The 25,056-nt window shown below is 35.6% G+C and overlaps 1 long non-coding RNA gene across 1 annotated transcript; it reads right to left on the reverse strand.

Annotated features, from left to right (window-relative positions):
* Window positions 1-5,844: 5,844 nt before the first annotated feature.
* On the reverse strand, window positions 5,845-7,764 carry LOC141907541 (uncharacterized). The gene is made up of 3 exons (XR_012619506.1): window positions 7,655-7,764; window positions 7,368-7,570; window positions 5,845-5,949 (listed from the first exon to the last, which is right to left on the reverse strand). It is a non-coding gene; the product is annotated as an uncharacterized LOC141907541 (long non-coding RNA).
* Window positions 7,765-25,056: the final 17,292 nt, after the last annotated feature.

A 25,056-nucleotide genomic window follows, 5' to 3' on the forward strand; every position in this document is an offset into this window, starting at 1 on the left:
ATATAGAAATCTGTGAAATAAATATTATATTATTATCATATCAAATATATAATCTGTGAGATTAATAAATATTATATTATACAAATTTTTTATTAGTCTTAACTAAATTAAGATTTAATATATATAATATATATATACTTTTTTTCATTTTTTTTTTCAAGTACTAATAAAATAAAGATATATTCTTTATGTACTGAAAGTACTAAGACTACTAAGGAGATAAAGACATAGATGGGTATTATGATTTTTATTTTTCAAGTACTAATGATATAAAGATATATTATTTATACTAAAAGTACTAGAACGACTAAAGACATAAAGACACAGGGGGTATTATATTCATATTGAAAATTACTTTTCTGATTCTAATTCTAACCACAATTTGAGCCATTCATTTCTTAATTCAAATGATTTTCTATTGCCTTCACCTAATTGTTTTGATTGATAACTATCAACAGATCTCAAACCCTTAGCATTCAATTCATAATTCAAATCAATATATCTATCCAATTGATCTTCGCTCATACTTTCATATTCTTTTTTTGCATCATTTTTAATTTCATTTATAACATCTTGTGAAAAATCTTCATAACTGTATTATTGAATTATTTCATCAAAGTTATCACTTTTATCATCATAATAATCATTAGCAGCAAACTTTTTCAATTCTGGCAAAAAATCTCTCATTTTAAATTTTATGAAATAAAGCATACCTGAATAATCACCTGGAAATGTATCTATATCTGTCCAATGAGTTTTTAGATCTGATAATACTTCTTTTGGATTATTTCTTACACAATCGATAAAAATTGATCTATATAATTTCCTATGATTATCGTTTTCGATATCAAAAAATACAGTTGGTACTCTATAAAGACGTTTTGAATCAATAGCTTTTATTGTAACTAAGGTTTTTGAAGTTAAGAGAGTTGGGGCGATTAAGCAAAAAATTATGTAACACAAAGAAGAAAAATAAAGAAGAAGTGTGGTCGTAAAGAAGACTTGTTTCAACTTATATTCACTCAAGAAAGAAGATGGCTGAGGATAAATAGACAAGCCGGTCAACATCATTAGTGAAAGGAGTCACACACCAACTATTAGAAGGACTCCGTACCACAACATGTTCAATTGATTCATGTAGTGATATGTTTGACAGTCAAAGTGGTCCCATCTAAAAAAGCATACAAGTCGAGGAACAGAGTCATTGCCCATTGAGACAATGTCAGAATTCGTATTCAAACAAGTCTTCATTTGCCAGTCACTTATCAAGGAAACATCGTCGTCCGTGGAAACATTCACCACATAAAGGAAAGTCTTGACATAGCCACAAATATCGATGATATGCAGCCAATAGAAATTGATGATAATGATCACAATGAGCTCCCCAAGATAACTTTAACTTTAAGTAAACGCCCGCAGGTGCCATCAAGCACCAATCAGATAATAGTTGACAACGAAATTCTTAAATATGAATGAACACAATAAGATTTATTCTGTGCCTGTAATTTTTTATTTCATGAGTCCTACATCAATGTGTACCTCTTAGGTACATATAAGTCAGTTAGTTCACAGCCATGGCACTTTAACTCAACAATATGAAACTTGAAAAAAGTAGTCACATTTAATGTCGATGCAAATTCTTTGACCCTCGTTGCCACGCAATCTATCATCATCACTTTCTGAGGGGATCATACCGTCATCATCATCTAAATTAATGGCTCGGGCTACGTCCGCTGCAGTCAGGCGACTGGAGGAACTGAAAAGTGTAAGCAAAATGGGTAAATTTTATAATATATTAGCAGTGCAACAGGCCCAGCATCCATATACACACTAATGCCAAGATATATAGGGAAATAACATCATATAACTTATTTACAGTAGTTACAACACAAGTGACTGCATAATGGTCACTCCAGTAACTTTTTTTTTAATATGCCACAAAAACACAGAAATCAATAATCAATATCAAACTTCACATTAATTGTGTGCTAGAACTTATGTTTTATCTGATTTATTAGTATATCTTTGTTATAGGCCTTTGGGAGCAACATACTTTACAAAAGTATTGTGTCAGACACCTCACTCACCTTCGTCTCCTGGGGGCTGCAATATTGGCAAAAAACTAAACTGTCATCTACTTTCGCATATAACGAAGCTTAAATGGTCACTAAAATAACCAAAATGAATTGGGACTACACAAGTCCCAATTTAGGTCACAGGCGGGGCTAAACCTGAATGGTTACTACAGTAACCCATATGCGATGAAGGGTAATGGAGTTATAAAACCATATACATAAACCATCACGCACTTTTTCGGACAAAACGATGGAGTGGGAAGGCCTGTGGGCCTAAGTGTCTACATTTAGTGACGAATCTTTAGTAGGCTTTTCGACTGATAAGGACCAGTATTAAGGTCATTGAAGTTATTATTAATCTCGTTGACATTGATAATCGCGAGACAACGACTAGTAAGTGTTTGATCATCGCAATCCTCAGTGAAATCGAAATAGTTATCAGTAGCGGTCAAATTGGAATCAATCATTGTTTTGATTCATTCATTCATTCAAACGTAAAAATACTCTAAAATACTCTAAAACCAACCAATGAGGATAAATTTTGTTAGGTTTTTTATCCAGATTTCGTATTATTAATTATTATTAATTATTACTATATAATAATCATGACAAGAAAATTAATTTTGATAAGTTATTTGACGCCTGCAAAAAAAATGTAGAATTTTTGGGATAAGCTAATGTGGAATTGCAAATTTGAAATCGAAATTTGGGGAATTATGAGATTTGGCGATTGGGTAGGTGATACGAGGCCCCCAGCGTTCTACTCAGGGGTGAGAGGGAGAGGGAGAGGGAGATGGAGAGGGAGATGGAGAGGGAGAGGGAGAGGGAGAGGGAAAGGGAGAGCTTTTTCAAACCAACACAGACGAATATTTGCACGAGGCCTCCGGTAGATGTCGCTATACCTCAAAAAGATATTTAAGGCCTTTTGTAAAAATTCAGAAATCCACACGACCCGATCCCAACAGGGATAAGGGTTTGTTTGACACATCCCAATGAACTCACTATTCCAAATTGCGCGTCGAACTTTAATTTCAAACGCCGATAAAATATGATTATATATCACGGATTTCATTAGACAATATTTAAAAAGCCGCCATACTAATCCAGAGGTGGAAATTTAATTTACATTTATCATCAAAAGCCACTAACATGTGCTGCCAAAACGACTTCTATAAAGTGAGAACGATTTTGTTTAATATCGTGTCAACACACGTCAAACGAAGAACTCTGTTCGAGTGTATCCTCACTTAACGAAGTAAGTGAAGCTATAGACGACAAGCTCAAATATTTCATTTCATAGTTACATGTAGATGTTACTTTTTATCAAACCTAACAGTTTTAGTAAATGATTAATTAAATTCGATTTTTGGCCATTTTGATCTTATATGAATACGTATTTGTAACTATAATAATCTGTTGTATTTTTAAAATGCTTGTAATAATTCTATAATCATGTAGACACTCTGGTTTTGGACTCCGACGAATAAGGATCATAATCAAATAATATACAATATATATATATATATATATATATATATATATATATATATATATATATATATATATATATATATATATATATATATATATATATATATATATATATATATATATATATATATATATACTTAAAAACGCCCACTTAACGGGACTTACATATGAGACCTGCAAATCGGGCCCTAGTAGAAGGGCATGTTTTTGAGCTACCAATGAAAGTCAAATCGGTATAAAACCACCTGAAGAGACGATGTATCACTTCAGTTAGTCGATGTATTGCTTTCCCTTTATGAAAATGACTTTTCCTTTCAGACCGATTTTTTGGGGCCTGTCCCCGTAATCCCTTTGGGTCTTTAACCCTTTCACACCTAAAATTTTTTATTAAAAAAAAAATATTAAATTTCCGTTAAATCATCATCAAGCTAACCATAACACCCCCGGCAGCTATAGAAATGAACAGATTACATATTCTATTGCAGTTTACAAAATTACTCGGCCAATTTAAAAGGAAAGATGGTATCATTATCTTAGCCTTAGAGATCCTTAGACCAACGAAATGATTAATGATGAACTAGTTAATTTTGGGCTTGGGTAATCTAAATAAAATGCCGCTGACACATAATGCAAGATTGCTGAGAATTCACAAAATGTTAGTAGAGGCTAAATTTGTCACGTAAGAAAAATCATATCGTGACGTTGGCATACAATGGTGCGCGCCGATTGGCCGTTCCATCACGCAAATGCTTTAAAGGTGCGGCCGGAACTGCATCCGAAAATAATCTGCATCCCAATTGTATCTCATTTTGGAGTTGTGTCATGCAGATATATGTAGCCTATATACTTTAGTGTTACCCCTTTGTCCTGATGCTGTTTCATTGTTTGAGGCCATATTTTATACGGAAATATTATTTTGCAATTAAATGGAGTGATAATTATTTAGCAATTAAATGGAGTGATAATTATTTAGATCGTAACTTTTATGCTTTCTTTTTCTTCTATTTCGTTTTTCATTGGTCATCGTTCGTATCAAAGCTTGCTCAATTCGAATCGGTCTATCCCAGCTTGAAGCCAAAATAGATGCTGGTTCAGTCGGATTAATTTGTTTTTTCACCCATTTTAAGAAAATTTGACTATATCGAACGTGCAGGTATCTGGATCCAGGAAATCTGGGTAGCCGCTCTATTTTTGTGGCGGTACCGAATTGGCTGCAACGTGATTCCATTGCAGTTTTGATTCATTCATCGCTGATTTTGTAATACAGTCTGGAACAATTCTAGAGGCCAAATGCTCACAGTACTAACAGTGCTCACAGTTGATACTTTTTATAGATTCAAGGGGACCACAGACTTGTCAGTTTAAAACCAGTAACCATGGGTAGTGTATAAACATATAATGATTAAACATTATTTTTTCCAACAAATTTACAAAATTTTACTGTGTGCAATGGAGAAATGCAACAATTATTGTGAGTACATTATTGCCTTTCATTTTTCGTTAAATTTTAACATCTGGATAAGTGCAAAAAGTGCAAATATTGAAGTAATGCTCTCTAATAATATGATTTGTTGATCGCGATCATGTATCCGTAGTCGCGATAGCTTTAAATTAGATGAAAGTGGCAGAAATCCCTTAAAATAAGTGCAATATCATCAATATCAATATAATATCGATATCATCGAGCCAGATTCATCTTACGAAAATGGTACACGTGTAATTGTAAATGAAAATACACGTGTAAAATTGGCCCAATTTTACACGTGTACTTTATCCCAATTACACGTGTACTTCATCCTAATTACACGTGTATTACACGTGTACTTCATCCAAATTACACGTGTACTTCATCCTAACTACACGTGTAGTTTATCCTCATTACACGTGTATTTCATCCTGTATTACACATGTACTTTATCCTAATTACACGTGTATTACACGTGTACTTCATCCAAATTAAACGTGTACTTCATCCTAACTACACGTGTAGTTCATCCTTATTACACGTGTATTTCATCCTGTATTACACATGTACTTTATCCCAATTACACGTGTACTTCATCCTAATTACACGTGTATTTCATCCAGTGTTGCACGTGTACTTTATCCTAATTACACGTGTATTTCATCCAATATTACACGTGTCTTACACGTGTACTTCATGCTAAATACATGTGTCTTTGATTGCCATTTTTTGTTGAATTCAAATCAAACCACCATGTGAGGAAATCTCCTTAATCTATGTGCTGTTTAGAATGAACACTCAAGAGATTCACATTTTCCATACTAACTGATTTATTCATCTTCATAAATTTTATAAATTTTTGAGTAATTGCATGTCTTATGTTGGCCTCTTTTGCACCCTTCTCCTTTCGACATTGTTCTGAAATGATAACCATTTGAAAAAAATTAAGCAAAAGTATACAATGATTTCTTTACGAGGATAAATAAATCAAGTTCAGCTGCTTGGGATGATGATTAAATTATATAGCTTTTTCTAACAGTCTTCTGCATATAACAGCTAAGTTTTTTCACTCTTAATGACTTGATTTTAAGCCATATGGTGAAATGCTTGACAATCTGGAAATTTCAATGTTCAACGCCACCTGATGAAAAACAAGGGGTCTAGGGACACCATGCCCGTATGGTTACGAATGCTAAACAATCAATATAATGAAATAGAAACAGGACATTGAAACTCATCACAATCATAGAACATGTCACAAGCTACAATTTTACAATTGATCGATGTTATAATGTATTCATAGGTACCAAAATAAATTAGACAAATTGTATATAATTCAATACTCAACTCCCCCTGGTGGTGAGAACAAAAACCTGGGTAACCCCAATTCCACATGAGGTGAATACTACAACAGTGGTAACAATTATCAAATATCAAGACTGTAAGTCAAAACCTGTCGATATTTTCCTTCAAAAACCTTCTTCTATCTACGAATGAGAACTGATGACACCAAGATGGCTGCCAAATGTGTCATGCTTGACTGATCGAAAAATCTGTCTCGTATGTTTTAGATTGTTAAGAAATGTATACCCATCACAAATTTCAAAGGCAAAAATGACCTTTTTGGGTACAAAAAAGGTCACATGATGGCCATCTTGTGTCAAGATGGCCATCTTCATCTTCAAAATCTCCTTTGAAAACTTCAAAAAATTGCATAAGTGATGATTTTGGGGAACGAAAATGGCCAATGCAGTTGGCCATCTTGATTCGGACCAGTTTTGGGCTGAAGACATGTCTAGGATAGATATGTGTGTAACTTAAATATCAAGAGTATTAAAACTTTCCAAAATACTGGATTCCATCTACAGACGAACAAAGGGTGAATGCAATAGCCCGCTTGCTTGGACTTACGTCTCAAATGGGCTAAAGCTGGGGACACATTAGGCAATTTCGTCGAGCACTTAAGTTGTGCAACGAAATCGTCGGTAAAATCACCTAGTTTGTCAGGGTCTGCGCCGACTGAATCGCCCGAATCCAACACGTCCTGCGACTGAATCACCCAACGCATCAGGCCACTGTGATTGTTCGCCTTGAGCGCCATATTAAACGTTAAACCCTCCCCTTTTCTGACCAAGTGCCCTTTTGAATCACAGGTGAAAAATTCCACCCTATGATCAAAGTGCACAAACCCCATACAACCGTTTCACACAGGGAGACCTGTATTGACTAGTGCCCTTTTCATAAGAGCTGAACCCGCGTTCTTCCAGCTTGGATCCGCCCCTGTAAAACAACAACAAATGAATGCTAGCCATTATATATTGAATTCATGTACTTACGTATTATTTAGCTGACCCGGTTTGGGTCCAACTTTTTTCCTCATGGAAGACTTTCATTGCGTCACATCCAGTCCAATGCCTTGACAATTAGTTCTTCTTTTAAATGAGTGGACAACAGCATGCATGCACCCAACAGTATTAGGTTTTCCGACTAATCAGCGTATGGCAGCAGCTGTTGTATCATCCAATAGTGAGTAGGCATCCTAAAATGAGAAGAATTTACAATGCTTACGCTATAATCTTTACTAAAACCATTCCGACGCTCATATAATATATAATGTAAATACCTGATTTTCATCACGCTGTCGTTGTTGAGAAATCAGTGGAGAATTGAAGGCTCTCTCGCGCTAACATCGTTTTCCAACAATCCCCCAGTGGACACATTTTTAAGCCAAAAAAAACGGGACACATTTTTAAGCCAAAAAAACGGGAATTCCAATTTTATAGTGTCTGTCCTTGGATCAATTCTTATTGGTGTAGAACCTATAAAGTTTGAAAAAAATGGTCAAGAATTGATTGCACTAATGTCGTTTTTGCCCCCAGTCGAAACTCCGACAGCGACCTAATTTCATGTCCAGCATACAAGTTTAATGGCGATGATGGGCGCACAACAAAATCTAAATGACCCTGCGGTTTTTAGATTGGATGCATAAACACCAAAGACACTCCGTTTTTATCCCTCACAATTGGAATGATCATTTACAATTTTTTCACCGGACATTCAATCATTTAAGGCCTACTAATACTATGCTAACTAATTCAAATTCAATTCAATACTAGGTCATGTTGCTTTTCATTCCAATAAACATATCCTTTTAGTGACCTATAAACCTTTACTTTACTACATAACAATAATCATACCTGAACAATCCACAACGCGTCCTTTATACGCGGGATAATAATAAAAGGCCTTCGACTTTTTTGTTCTTCCACTTCCATTCCAATCCATTCTAATGAATCTAATTCAATGATCCATTCAATGATCCACTATGTGTTTGACCTCAAACAAAGAAGCAGTGTCACTTTCGGCCCAGTTGTCAATGATCCCCTTTTATGGACTGATTGTCATCCATTATTGCGTTTCGCAATCATTATGAGAATAGAATAGATCGTGAAAACCTGTGAAAACGTGTCAATATGGTTGCCACCGCGCAGGGGTGCTTGGGAGTTTGATTGAAATAAATTATTTAATTATTAATAAGTTTTATGTCTGCATTTTAATTCTATTAGAATTAAAAAATAATCGTGTTAAGTGATATTTAATTAGCAAAAATTACTTATACTAAGGGTTATTATGAAGCTAAGGCTAAATCAATTAAGTAAATTGAAAATAACGATTCAGTGAAGAAATGACGCTCATTTTAATATACGCTGTATTATAAAAATAGACAAAAAGGTGCATGAATAAGGCCTCTAACTATTTAATTCAACATTTAGATGAGATTATTTTGTCTAGGTGGTTTTTCTGTTCATGAAAACCATTTATCTAGAGCTCGTCAGTTCGTCAGTGAGGTTTTCATTTTGGTAGTGTTCCAAAATGGAAGACAAATAACACAAAGATGCGCTTTTTAGTGGAAAATTACCCGTAAATATCGATATACACCAACCGAATTCGTCTTTTGCAAGCATGGAGTTTGAAAAAGAAATTGCAAGTAAAAAGGCCAGTTAAAATACGCGAGTAGGCCTACATGTTAAACATTTGAAGGTAAGATCATTTTAAATGTAAGCAAATCAAATTGACTTTATTGGTCCTTATCTGTATCAATATCAATAAACATGTATATTATTGGTTTGACAGTTCAATAAAGTTGACAGGACAAACAAGAGACATGGAGAATTATGCAATTGCATAGGTCAATTGTTAGGTTAATGTTAATGTTGTTAGTTGATCTTTTAATCCAGGTCCGATCTGGTATGTTATTGTTATGCATGAGGTTTACTGTTCATCGCAACAATAGGCTACAAAATCGCTAGCTGGAAATCAACCTACGTCGTATAGGCCTACTGTAGCCTTAAGTTCTATATGGGTTCTATTTGGGAATAATTTAATCTCAAATTACTTTTTGTTTTGTAGATGGTAATATGTTGCTAAATGATGGACATTTCGATTTTTCAAGAAGTGGATTTTGAGAAACTGGAAGATTTAAGAATTGAAAATGGCCACAATCCACCAATAATGCAGACAATGGTTATGACAACGTAAGTTAGTAATACAGTGCCTTATGACTAAAAATGCAATCTTAATTGCCAATCTACTCATCCGATATGAACTTGACCAATCACAAAAATGTTTAATCTGTTTTGCAGCCACAGCTCATTGATGGAAATAGATGATCCTCTCCACACAAATGCTGAGGTGAACCATCGTGGGGCTGTTACTACTATTATGGCGTTCTCCCTCAAAGCTGGATCCACATCAACTGTTTTGACTGGATTGTTGGATCAGTTGAATTTACTGTTACTGAGAAGCGGTTCTACGCAGTTCTAATTAGCCTATTTTCAAAAGATTTTCTCTATGTCCGGAGGTGAACAAATATTACTGCCCTGTATATAAGACATTATTCAAAAAACTGCAGGTATGATACAAATGTTCATTATGTGTTATACAGTATGATAAGGCAACATTAGAGGAAAAAGGACATTTTTTTGTGTACATGCCCGTTAATGAACAACTGAAAAGACTCCTCGGCTAAGAAGAGCTAGCTAGCAAAATTAATGAATGGGCCTACAAGGAAAGCAGAACACTTCGAGCTGGTGACAGCAATATATTCAACATTTTTCATAAATAACATTGTAATTCGGGGCTTGGGCAGTCCCCTAAGCCTCTAGTTATCTTGATAATAAATGAAAAATATCCAAAATTTTTTGTTCAGATCATGATTTTTGTGAAACAGTTTTTGGATTTATTCAAGGGGCAACAAAGACATGTGCTTCATTCATACAGGATCCAATCTAGTCAATACAGGACAAACAACATGACTTTTTTGACACGGCATCCTGGAAAAAACTACTAAATGAGGATCAAACAATTAAAAAGACAGGAGATTCCTTCAATTCCTCGAACATTACATGCACAATCTTACTTTTAATAAAATCATGTGAAGCTAAATGATGTAATTACAAATTTTATTGCAGTTTACAAAAGTGACCAATTATGAGAAACAAGGTACATGTATAATTTTTTAGCCTAGTACATGCATCCAGATTGCACGTGTATTTCAGAAGCCACATATGAATTTACACGTGTTTTTAAAATACACGTCCTAAGTTACACGTGTATTTCAAAATACACGTCAAAAGTACACGTGTAATTTCATATTACACGTGTATTTAGCTAAATACACGTGTACCATTTTCATAAGGGATTCGTTATGCGACCGGTTGACGATTTTGTTATACAAATATGCTGTTTCATGTATTGTTCATTTTGATGGAAAAGGTATGGCTGATTTATTAATGGATAGACAAATAAATGAATTTAGACTCGGATATTGCGAAATAAGTCGACGCTTTCGTAACAAATATATACTCCACACTAATCTGATACAGTATTAGTGGGTCATGTTTTTATACGAAACTGATCCATAGGACCATTACACACACACACATACACACACAGTCCCTCGAATATTGGGTTTTCAATGTGTTATAGCCCATTGCATGCCATTCCACATGATAAATAGAACGACCATTTGAGACCTGGACTCAAGCACCAGCAGAGAATTCGTGGCACGACAGTCCTTATTGGGTCTTGTATAAAACTTAAATAGCATACCGGTATATCGGGTACCCGGTATATGATTTCGAGACCAACAGAACGGTGTGTTTCCTTTGTAATAGTCATCTCCATACACCCCCGATACACAACCAGCCTCGCACCCTCCGATACACCACCGGCCTCGCAAACAGCCGACGCTTTTCAAAAATACCGAACGCGAACGCCTAGCTACTCGATCAGGGACGTGCCACCTGCGACCGTAAAGCGACATGCCGCACCAATAATTGAATAACCCAAGACGCCATAATAAATGTTATTCTGCATTTAAGGGGGGGGAGTATCAAATTAGTCCGAATTGCAAACAGCAGCATTTTGTTCTGAGGCACAAATACGGTGATATTTAAAGCAGTTGGGATTTTCTGTGTACGGGCCACATGCAACAAGAACAAGTTTGAGTTTGGTCATATATGAGCTGTCCAATTTAAGTTGTTGTAAGCATAGCCCTTTGACAGTGAAATGCCACAATAATAACCACTGAGATAGTCTTAGCTAAAGGATTGCTTAATAGATGTCGAATAAACACTATAATCCGTGTATACTGTAGATAAATGAAGAAATCCTACACTTCAAATTTAAAATTATACGATCAAATTTATTACTATGAAACCACAGCCATCATCAGGTGGAATGACCAGAAAAACAAGTGTTTACGGTAGGCGGCCGCACTGAACCAGGCAGGTTTTTTTTCATGAAAGTTGCCCAGTAAACGGATTTAAACAAATCTAAATCTTCGATCCAATTGAACCATTTGTTTTCGATTTTGATGAAGTTTTGACTCAATAGTATCAATCGTATACCCGGTACCTAAGATGACATTTTCATTACCAGGCGGATCTAGATTATTTGGAAGAAAAGAAAATGTATTTTTAAAAAAATTAGCTCTTATGGCATCTAGAAAATTGGTCAAAGTGGTCAAAATTAGCTCTTATGGCCTCTAGAATTCATCTAAGATGTGAATATTTAATCACGAATCCCCGATGTCGGCTGTGTATCCTGATATTTACATAATTTTATATATATTCATATGGTAGACTTTACTTACCTATTGGGACCTATATGGTTTCATACTAAAACTTATATATTCCATAGATTTAACAGACTTATTGGGTGCCTCAAACTGCGGAAACATTATGTACAGGTCTATTGGGTCATCACCTTATGAGTCCCAAGTTTGAACTGCTTATTCAAATTAGTAAATTAAACATTATTTCGAGTCAAAGTTTAATTGTTGTGACGACCCAGAAGTGGTTCTAATCTCTTAAGAATTACAGTGATGGAGCTGTCGTCATAATGACGATCACCTAATCGGATTTGACAATCTTAAAATTTCGTCTTGTACGTTTTCTGTAGCGCAGGTGATCAAGTCTTAGGATCAACTTCATTGTAACAAATGATTTCAAATATCAGAAGCCCAATGCGTTTAATGATTCAATTAAATGGTATCGTGCTGATTGGATGAAAGTTGGGGTAAATCATTGTATTGTGATCTTATTCTTTTTGAATTGGTCATTGGTGGTCAATGGTCAATTTATGAATCTTCAATGGCGAATCTTTTCTAGTTTCACACCAAACGCGGTATATCGTTCTCATGTTCGTGAAATTGTAATTCGTCAGTAGTGGTCAGTGTTGGTCAGCTTATGAATTTGCAATGATGAATACTTGGTAGTTTGTAAACAAACATGGCTTGAGAAATTTCCGGTATTCGAAGTCTGAATCGTTCAGACTCGGGGATCATATCTCAATTGGTCAGTTTCTGACCATCACGGTGTCAGCATTGTGGTCGATAGCTTATATGAAACATTTGTAGATAACCAACGAAGGGGCCCAAAAGCACAAGCCAATTTCCAGTGATGTGATCCAAAAAATGCCCTACTGAAAAAAGTAGTCTCTCAATTGTACGAAACAAAATCGCACAGGAAAATTAATTTAGAAATTGTCGACTAGTAGCCACAGGCACTGGTTTTTTCTACGTAGTCTCTCATTTCATATCATAAGATTTCCCCCGTTTCAAACTGTTGAGTTTATGAGATAATATTAAACAGACATATTGGGGCCCTCAGTAATAACTAATATATTTCTTTTGATATTTGTACCTATCTGTTGGGTCCATCAAACAGTTGGTTTTCTGTAGTAACTAATATATATCACATGATACATGATTGTACCGATCTTTTGGGTCAAATATGGTCTTATATCAAACTTATACATTCCGATACCCATATGGAAGACTTTAATAGACCATTTTAAGTGGTTTCCTGTGAAATAATTGTTTTATTTTCTGTTTTCACGGTACTGCATTGGCATAATCCAAGAGAATGGAAGGGATGTATGGATTCATGTAATATGGCATATTCAAGTGCCGCTGCATATCCACATGGAAACGTTTGGCAATGTGAGGAAGTTCCTGCACTGTTCCTTCCTTTGAATTCACCAAATTACTAAATCAACTCAGCATAGTCATCAATATACATGTAGTTTATCCTTCAAAATCGAAGAGTGCTTGCGCATACACGTAGGCCTTAATCCTAATTCCACTATGTCTTGTATTATCGAAACCTATATCAACCCCATCTGACAAAGTTTAAATCAAACTTTGTCAGAAGGGGTTGAGAATTGAATAGGTTTCAATTGTTATCATTGGCTAATCGGGATCAGTTCAATTTTGATCTCATGTTTGTCTATACATCAATAATTAGGAATTATCCAAGTTTAGCGCAGTCTAATGTGTATACGGTTCCTAGAAAAATCAAATCGATATTTGGGTAATTTAACACAAACACTTGGATTATACATCATTATAAGTTTATTTGGAATCTTTCTCTTTTTTATAATTTTCTTTGTCAGCATTTTAGTGGCTTCACGATTAGGCATTCTGTTGGAACGAATGCAAGATCGTATGAAATATTTTATCTTCATCCGATGACCAGCGCCTTCGTGTTTTCATTCTGCCTATTAAAAGAAAGAAAATTCATTTATTTCTATATTTGGTTTAGGTAAAAAATGATACTTTGTTTCTCTGCAGCTGCCGGGAAATAGTGTAAATTCCTATAAAATTTGTAATCAGTTCATTTCTATAGCTGCAGGGTCTATAATTGTATGCCTGATAGTGATTAGAAAAATAATGTACTGGGTAGATAGGCTGCAGGGTAAATTAACTTTAAGCTAGGTAGAGCGGAGAAACAAGGTATCATTTTTTTCCCTTAATTGACCAATTTGAATACATGACCCGTCAAATTATATAAAACATACGTGCACAGTCAAAGTGGGAGGCACTACTTGTTCAGGTACTTGAGCTATTTAAATTAACCTTTTTGAAAGTAAGCTACCTGGGTAGGGATATCAAAATTGTGACATTGAAACTCGGGAAGTGCACTATTATATTGTATGTATATTAAACATCGCCTCAGCCTGGCAGCATATCGAAAAAGGTATGACCTTTAAACTTTATATATTCTTTATGATATACTAGTAAAACTAAACTGCTTTCAAATGTTATTACGGTTAATTTCAACCATTGATATTTAGCACTGCTTGGTGGCCATGATGAATAATGCATCCCTGTAAAACTTGATGTACATGTTCATAGGGACATAATCTGCAACTTTGCACTACATCATAATATTGAATTTCGACCCGAAAATAATCTGAAGAATATGTATTGGTTATGTTTTAAATTACAATTGCTCATGTGACCTTGAAACTCAGGACGGCCATGTTGCATCCGATTGACCCAAAATCTCTCTCATGCTGACGCAACCTTCAGGAATGCAATCTGATAGATCAAGCAGAGTGTCCTCAATATTTCCCTTGAAAACTTCAAAAATAAGTAAAAAATGCTGATTTCAGCAAACAAAAAATGGCCGCCAGTCAACCATGTTGATTCTGACTAAGCTAGTATTTTGTAAAAAAGTGTATCTAGGGTAGATACATGTATATAAATAAATTATATCAATTGCATTAATATATTTTTATAAATGATATAGGGCCTATTACATTTTATAGATTATAGATTATAGATTGTACCTATCTATTGGGTCAATCAAACAGTTGGTTTCCTCTGTAATAACTAATACATTCCACATGATAGTTTGTACCGACCTGTTGGGCCCTAATAATACAAAATAATCCATATGATAGATTTGACCAGACCACTCTAACTTTGGGTTTACTGTGTTATAAATACATTCTATCATAGATTTCCCTCAAACGGGGCATGTGAAAAATAATATATATTCAGTATGAATATAGACTTTAACAAACATATTGGGTCCCTCAAGGTGATTAGTAAGTACTTGGTGAAATACCTGACAATCTGCAAATGTCAAGAATTACCATTACGATAGAGCATTTCATGCACTGGCACAACTTGCAATTTCTTGTGGTAATAACGTCACATTTTTTGGTACAAAAAGGTCACAGGACGGCCATCTTGTATCCGATTTTCCCAAAATCTCTCTCATGCTGACGCACCCTTCAGGAATACAATCTGATAGATCAAGTAGAGTGTCCTCAAAATTTCCCATGAAAACTTCAAAAATAAGTAAACTAGCAGTCCAGTGACACCATGCCAGGTAGTTTCAAATGCTCAACAATCTAACAATTTCAATATTCAGCGCCCCTGGTAACCAGATACAAAAACCAATGACCCTGAAACTCACCACAATCAATTAGAATAAGTCAACAGCTACGATTTTGTAATTGATTGTGATAACAAAATATGCCTCGTTACCGATTTAATATGGAAATACTAAGTTATTCTACTATTCAATGCCCCCTGGTGACCATATGCAAAACCCAATGACCTCGAAACTCACCACAATCAAAGAACATGTCATGAACTACAACTTTGCAATTGATCATGGTAACAAAATATGCCTAGATACCAATCTATAAGGAAATACTAAGTAATTCTACTATTCAACGCCCCTGGTGACCATATATAATAACTCATGTCCTTAAAACTCACCACATATTACATAGACGATGTCATGAGCTATAACTTTGCAATTAATTGTGGTAACAAAATATGCATAGGTACAGACATAATATAGAAATACTAAGTTATTGTATTATTTAACGCCCCCTGGTGACCATATACAAAAACCGATGACCTTGAAGCTAACCAAAATCATAGAACACCTTATGAGCTACAACTTTCAATAGATTGTGGTAATACAATATGTTTAGGTATCAGTATAATGTCGAAAATGGAAAATTTTGATAATTAAGGGATAGGAGCACCCTTAATACGACCAGTCAAACTGCGCAGTTTTAATAAACCATCGTTTTTATATCCACTTTACACTGTATTGAAGGATTGCCAAAAAGTTTTCATTTTCGCATGTTGAAATGAGAAAAAATAAGCCATTTTTGAAATTCTAACAATATGCGTCCTGAGTTTCCATACCTACGAACCATTGATTTTTGATGATTTGATTATAATTTCAAATGGTAGGCGCGGAAACATATTGTTAAAATTGATTTACGGTCAACCCCCAATATAACAGTTTCACTGGTAGTATGAAGATCAAATTCAGGTATGTGTTCAAAAGTTTTAGAGAAATATCCCAAAAAAATTGACTTTCGTTCCCTAGTGGGCTAAAAAGGTATGAAATAACTAAACTGATTTACCATCGGTTGCGGAAAGTTGACTCATATCTACCATAAGACTCTCTCTATGTGATTCAACTGCGGATTGATTGGAATCTTTCACACCAATTGTATCGAACTTGGTGGTCCATTTTCCTGTGAAAATTAAAAATATGAACATGCATAAGCAATTGAGTAGTGGTTGAAATTGAGACAAAAAATTGACATTTTTTGTGTACGAAAAAAGGTCACAGGACGGCCATCTTGCGTCCGATTGACCCAAAATTTCTCTCATGCCGATGCACCCTTCGGGTATAGAATCTGATAGATCAAGGTAATTAATCAGAATCTTCAAAATTCCCTTGAAAACTTCAAAAATGAGTAAGAAAGTGCTGATTTCAGCGAACAAAAATGGCCACTAGTCAACCATGTTGATTCTGACCAAGCTCAGTTTTTGGGTACAAGATGTATCTAGGGTAGATACATGTATAATAATACATTTAATCAATTACATTAATATATTTCTATAAATGATAATGGGCCTATTACATTTTATAGATTGTACCTACCTATTGGGTCCATCAAACAGCTGGTTTCCTGTGTAATAACTAATACATTCCACATGATAGATTGTACCGACCTATTGGGCCCTTTGTCTTATAGTGCATAATAATCCATATGACAGATTTTACCAGACCAATCTAACTGTGGGTTTCCTGTGTTATAACAATACATTCTGTCATAGATTTCCCTCAAACTGGGCTGATTTCAGCGAACAAAAATGGCCACCAGTCAACCATGTTGATTCTGACCAAGCTCAGTTTTTGGGTACAAGATGTATCTAGGGTAGATACATGTATATAAATACATAAAATCAATTACATTAATATATTTCTATAAATGATAATGGGCCTATTACATTTTATAGATTGTACCTACCTATTGGGTCCATCAAACAGCTGGTTTCCTGTGTAATAACTAATACATTCCACATGATAGATTGTACCGACCTATTGGGTCCTTTGTCTTATAGTACATAATAATCCATATGATAGATTTTACCAGACCAATCTAACTGTGGGTTTCCTGTGTTATAATAGTACATTCTGTCATAGATTTCCCTCAAACTGGGGGATTCCTATGTGATAAATATTTTATATTTAGCATGATAGACTTTAACAAACATAATGGGTCCTTCAAGGTGATTAGTTAGTACTTGGTGAAATACTGAACAATCTGGAAATGTCAAGAATCACCATTACCATAGGGCATTTCATGCACTGGCACAACATGCAATTGTTTGTGGTAACAACGTCATATGTCTAGGTACTAATATACTGTAGTACCATATTCTTCGGCTAATTTACGCCACCGGTGAACATAAACAATGCCTAGAAACTCACCACAATCTTAGGGCAATTCATGTTAGAGCAAGTCATGAGGCCAAGTTATTTACTGCGAACGAGAGAAATTGAGATAAATGATCGAAGCGTTTTCAATATTTCCCATGAAAACTTGAACTAGGGGTCCAGGGACACCATGCCCACTTGAGAAATGTTTCCGTATGCTCAACAATCTAACAATTTCAATATTCAACGCCCCCTGGTGACCATATACAAAAACCAATGGCCTTGAAACTCACCACAATCATGGTACATGTCAGGAGGTATGATTTCATGGATTGTGATGACAAAATATGCCTTGTTACCAATTTAATATGGAAATACTAGATCATAGAACATGTCATGAACTAAAACTTTCTAATTGATCATGGTAACAAAATAAGCCTAGGTACCAATATAAGGAAATACTAAGTTATTCTACTATTCAATGCCTCTTGGTGACCATATAGAATAACTAATGTCCTTAAAACTTGCCACAATCATAGATGATGTCATGAGCTACAACTTTGCAATTGATTGTGGTTACAAAATATGCATTGATACGAATATAATATGGAAAGATACTGTATTATTCAATGCACACTGGGCCATATACAAAACCAATGACCTTGAAACTCACCACAATCATAGATCATGTTATGAGCTACAACTTTCTTATTGATTGTGGTAACAAAATACGCCTAGGTATCAATATAATGTGGAAAATTTTTTTCCCACCTAGGAATGAGTACTGATGACACCAAGATGGCCGCCAATTGCGTCATAATTGGCTGATCAAAAATACCTGTCTCAGGTATAAAACATCCCTTTCTTAAGAATACCCATCACAAATTGCAATGAGAAATGGCAAACAAGTAGGAAGCTACAGGACTCGGAATTCAGGCCAAAATTGACATTTTTTGGCATTAAAAAAGGTCATAGGAAGGCCATCTTGAGTTCGATCGACCCAATTTTTGTTATGCTGATGGGCCCTGGGGGGATGCACATACATCCGAAAGATCAAAAAGTTCCCTCAAAAAGTTAAAAATGTGTAAAAAGTGTTGATTTTGGCGAACATCAATGGCTGCCAGTCGGCCATCTTGATTCTGACAGGGCCAGTTTTGGGGCTGAAGATGTGTCTAGGGTAGATACATGTGTAACCCAAATATCAAGACATTACATTGAAGCGTCTTCAAAACTTCCCAAAATAACTGGATTCCGTCTACGGACGGACGTATGCTACGACGGACAATGGACGAAAAGTGAACGTAATAGCCCACTGGGACTAAAGTCCCAAGTGGGCTAAAAAGGTTCAAACAATGTCTAAAAGTGCTGATTTCAAAATGTATCAGAATAACTGGATTCTGTCAAGCTCGGGACAATGACACAAAGCGGATGCGATAACCCGCTTAAGTCCATTTCATGTGGCTAAAAAGGTATGAAATAACTAAACTGATTTACCATCGGTTGTGGAAAGTCGACTCATATCTGTCATAAGACTCTCTCTATGTGATTCAACTGCAGATTGATTGGCATCTTTCACACCAATTTGTATCGAACTCGGTGGTCCATCTTCCTGTAAAAATTAAAAATATGAACATGCATAAGCAATTGAGTAGTGGTTGAAATTGAGACCAAAATTGACATTTTTTGGGTACGATAAAAGGTCACAGGACGGCCATCTTGCATCCGATTGACCCAAAATTTCTCTCATGCCGATGCACCCTTCGGGTATACAATCTGATAGATCAAGGTAATTGATCAGAATCTTCAAAATTCCCTTGAAAACTTCAAAAATGAGTAAGAAAATGCTGATTTCAGCGAACAAAAATGGCCACCAGTCAACCATGTTGATTCTGACCAAGCTCAGTTTTTGGACAGAAGATGTATCTAGGGTAGATGCATGTATATAAATACATTAAATCAATTAAATTAATATATTTCTATGAATGATATAGGGCCCATTACATTTTATAGATTGAACCTATCTTTTGGGTCCATGAAACAGCTGGTTTCCTGTGTAATAACTAATACATTCCACATGATAGATTGTACCGACCTATTGGGTCATTTGTCTTATAGTACATAATAATCCATATGATAGATTTTACCATCAGACCAATCTAACTCTGGGTTTCCTGTGTTATAACAATACATTCTATCATGTTTTCCCTCAATTCGGGGATTCCTATGTGATGAATAATATACATTAATAGGCCTATACATTAATGTTTTGAACACATACGCCTAATTGGTTTTAATACGACCAGTGAAACTGTGCAGTTTTAATAAACCATTGTTTTTATATCCATTTTACGCTGTATTGAAAGATTGCCAAAAAGTTTTCATTTTCGCATGTTGAAATGAGAAACTAGGGGTCCAGGGACACCATGCCCACTTGGGAAATGGTTTCAAATGCTCAACAATCTAACAATTTCAATATTCAACGCCCCCTGGTGACCATTTACAAAAACCAACGACCTTGAAACTCACCAAAATCATAGAACATGTCAGCAGCTACGATTTTGTAATTGATTGTGATAACAAAATATGCCTCGTTACCAATTTGATATGGAAATACTAAGTCATTCTACTATTCAACGCCCCCTGGTGACCATATTCAAAACCCAATGACCTCGAAACTCACCACGATCATAGAACATGTCATGAACTACAACTTTGCAATTGATCATGGTAACAAAATATGCCTAGGAGCGAACTCTTTTATCAGATCGGAGAATCCGTTTGCCTCCAATCGTACTCTTTTATTGGTCAAGTGACTTTTTGGAGTCTCCGAAACCTCCTTTCTGTCGAGGTGGTGTGATTCGGATTTTGTGTGGAGCCAACCGGAGATTTCGGACGGAGACTTCGGAGGTCATAAAAGAGTACGCCCTTGGTACCAATATAATAAGGAAATACTAAGTTATTCTACTATTCAACGCCCCCTGGTGACCATATAGAAAAACTAATGTCCTTAAAACTCACAACAATCATAGATGATGTCATGAGCTACAACTTTCCAATTGATTGTGGTTACAAAATATGCATAGGTACGAATATAATAAAGAAATGCTAAGATATTGTATTATTCAACGCCCCCTGGTGGCCATATACGAAATCCAATTACCTTGAAACTCACCACAATCATAGAACACGTTATGAGCTACAACTTTCTAATTGATTGTGGTAGCAAAATACGCTTAGGTATCAATATAATGTGGAAAAACTTTTTCCCACTTACGAATGAGTACTGGTGACACCAAGATGGCCGCCAATTGCGTCATAATTGGCTGATCAAAAATACCTGTCTCAGGTATAAAACATCCCTTTCTTAAGAATACCCATCACAAATTGCAATGAGAAATGGCAAACAAGTAGGAAGCTACAGGACTCGGAATTCAGGCCAAAATTGACATTTTTTGGCATTAAAAAAGGTCATAGGAAGGCCATCTTGAGTTCGATCGACCCAATTTTTGTTATGCTGATGGGCCCTGGGGGGATGCACATACATCCGAAAGATCAAAAAGTTCCCTCAAAAAGTTAAAAATGTGTAAAAAGTGTTGATTTTGGCGAACATCAATGGCTGCCAGTCGGCCATCTTGATTCTGACAGGGCCAGTTTTGGGGCTGAAGATGTGTCTAGGGTAGATACATGTGTAACCCAAATATCAAGACATTACATTGAAGCGTCTTCAAAACTTCCCAAAATAACTGGATTCCGTCTACGGACGGACGTACGCTACGACGGACAATGGACGAAAAGTGAACGTAATAGCCCACTGGGACTAAAGTCCCAAGTGGGCTAAAAAGGTTCAAACAATGTCTAAAAGTGCTGATTTCAAAATGTATCAGAATAACTGGATTCTGTCAAGCTCGGGACAATGACACAAAGCGGATGCGATAACCCGCTTAAGTCCATTTCATGTGGCTAAAAAGGTATGAAATAACTAAACTGATTTACCATCGGTTGTGGAAAGTCGACTCATATCTGTCATAAGACTCTCTCTATGTGATTCAACTGCAGATTGATTGGCATCTTTCACACCAATTTGTATCGAACTCGGTGGTCCATCTTCCTGTAAAAATTAAAAATATGAACATGCATAAGCAATTGAGTAGTGGTTGAAATTGAGACCAAAATTGACATTTTTTGGGTACGATAAAAGGTCACAGGACGGCCATCTTGCATCCGATTGACCCAAAATTTCTCTCATGCCGATGCACCCTTCGGGTATACAATCTGATAGATCAAGGTAATTGATCAGAATCTTCAAAATTCCCTTGAAAACTTCAAAAATGAGTAAGAAAATGCTGATTTCAGCGAACAAAAATGGCCACCAGTCAACCATGTTGATTCTGACCAAGCTCAGTTTTTGGACAGAAGATGTATCTAGGGTAGATGCATGTATATAAATACATTAAATCAATTAAATTAATATATTTCTATGAATGATATAGGGCCCATTACATTTTATAGATTGAACCTATCTATTGGGTCCATGAAACAGCTGGTTTCCTGTGTAATAACTAATACATTCCACATGATAGATTGTACCGACCTATTGGGTCATTTGTCTTATAGTACATAATAATCCATATGATAGATTTTACCATCAGACCAATCTAACTCTGGGTTTCCTGTGTTATAACAATACATTCTATCATGTTTTCCCTCAATTCGGGGATTCCTATGTGATGAATAATATACATTAATAGGCCTATACATTAATGTTTTGAACACATACGCCTAATTGGTTTTAATACGACCAGTGAAACTGTGCAGTTTTAATAAACCATTGTTTTTATATCCATTTTACGCTGTATTGAAAGATTGCCAAAAAGTTTTCATTTTCGCATGTTGAAATGAGAAACTAGGGGTCCAGGGACACCATGCCCACTTGGGAAATGGTTTCAAATGCTCAACAATCTAACAATTTCAATATTCAACGCCCCCTGGTGACCATTTACAAAAACCAACGACCTTGAAACTCACCAAAATCATAGAACATGTCAGCAGCTACGATTTTGTAATTGATTGTGATAACAAAATATGCCTCGTTACCAATTTGATATGGAAATACTAAGTCATTCTACTATTCAACGCCCCCTGGTGACCATATTCAAAACCCAATGACCTCGAAACTCACCACAATCATAGAACATGTCATGAACTACAACTTTGCAATTGATCATGGTAACAAAATATGCCTAGGAGCGAACTCTTTTATCAGATCGGAGAATCCGTTTGCCTCCAATCGTACTCTTTTATTGGTCAAGTGACTTTTTGGAGTCTCCGAAACCTCCTTTCTGTCGAGGTGGTGTGATTCGGATTTTGTGTGGAGCCAACCGGAGATTTCGGACGGAGACTTCGGAGGTCATAAAAGAGTACGCCCTTGGTACCAATATAATAAGGAAATACTAAGTTATTCTACTATTCAACGCCCCCTGGTGACCATATAGAAAAACTAATGTCCTTAAAACTCACAACAATCATAGATGATGTCATGAGCTACAACTTTCCAATTGATTGTGGTTACAAAATATGCATAGGTACGAATATAATAAAGAAATGCTAAGATATTGTATTATTCAACGCCCCCTGGTGGCCATATACGAAATCCAATTACCTTGAAACTCACCACAATCATAGAACACGTTATGAGCTACAACTTTCTAATTGATTGTGGTAGCAAAATACGCTTAGGTATCAATATAATGTGGAAAAACTTTTTCCCACTTACGAATGAGTACTGGTGACACCAAGATGGCCGCCAATTGTGTTATAATTGGCTGATGAAAAATACCTGTCTCAGGTATAAAACATCCCTTTCCAAAGAATACCCATCACAAATTGCATTGAGAAATGGTAAACCAGTAGGAAGCTACAGGACTCAGAATTCGGGCAAAAATTAACATTTTGGGCACTAAAAAGGTCATAGGACGGCCATCTTGAGTCCGACCGACCCAATTTTTGTTTCGTTGATGGGCCCTGGGGGGATTCATATATAACCGAAAGATCAAGGTAATTGATCGAAGCGTCTTCAAAATTTCCCTCAAAAAGTTCAAAAATGTGTAAAAAGTGCTGATTTTGGCGAACAACAATGGCTGCCAGTCAGCCATCTTGATTCTGACAGGGTCAGTTTTTGGGCTGAAGATGTGTCTAGGGTAGATACACGTGTAACCCAAATATCAAGACGTTACCTTGAAGCGTCTTCAAAACTTCCCAAAATAACTGGATTCCGTCTACGGACGGACGGACGGACGAAAAGTGAACGCAATAGCCCGCTGGGACTAGTGTCCCAAGTAGGCTAAAAATAAGCCATTTTTGAATCATATATATATATATATATATATATACATATATATATATATATATATATATATATATATATATATATATATATATATATATATATATATATATATATATATATATATACAAAGCTGCAGAATATAGTTATAGAATATTCTTTTATTTAGTCTTTCGCTCGGAGCGTGGAGTAAAAATACCGATCTCTTTACAAATATCGCCTATATTTAAAACGTCGGACCTTAACTAAATCCTTGGTTATTTATATATTTCTAAAATGTATTTCTATCGGTAAGGTCATTGTGCTGCTCCTGTGAACATCATATAATTGTAGTCCAAACATTCTAAAAGGTGTTGCGTGTTTGCGACAAGTTGAGAATCAATAATTCAATAATTCAACAGCTTCATCTTCGTCGTTGTGTCGATTGTGATGTTCACGGTGTTGTTCCCGCACTAGAGGTTATATTGCTATGACAAATCTATTTACAAACTGTTCTAAAATTACGAATCCTATCTGATCTTTTCAAAACAATCCTTATCTCTTGACTCCCTTTTCTCTAAAAATCTCACGAGTACTTACAAAAAAGAATCTAGTTATTTGCTATAAATGACTTAAGCTTGTACAAAAAAA

Source organism: Tubulanus polymorphus, chromosome 6 (assembly GCF_964204645.1).
Source record: "Tubulanus polymorphus chromosome 6, tnTubPoly1.2, whole genome shotgun sequence".
NCBI classification, from domain to species: Eukaryota; Metazoa; Nemertea; class Palaeonemertea; order Tubulaniformes; family Tubulanidae; genus Tubulanus; species Tubulanus polymorphus.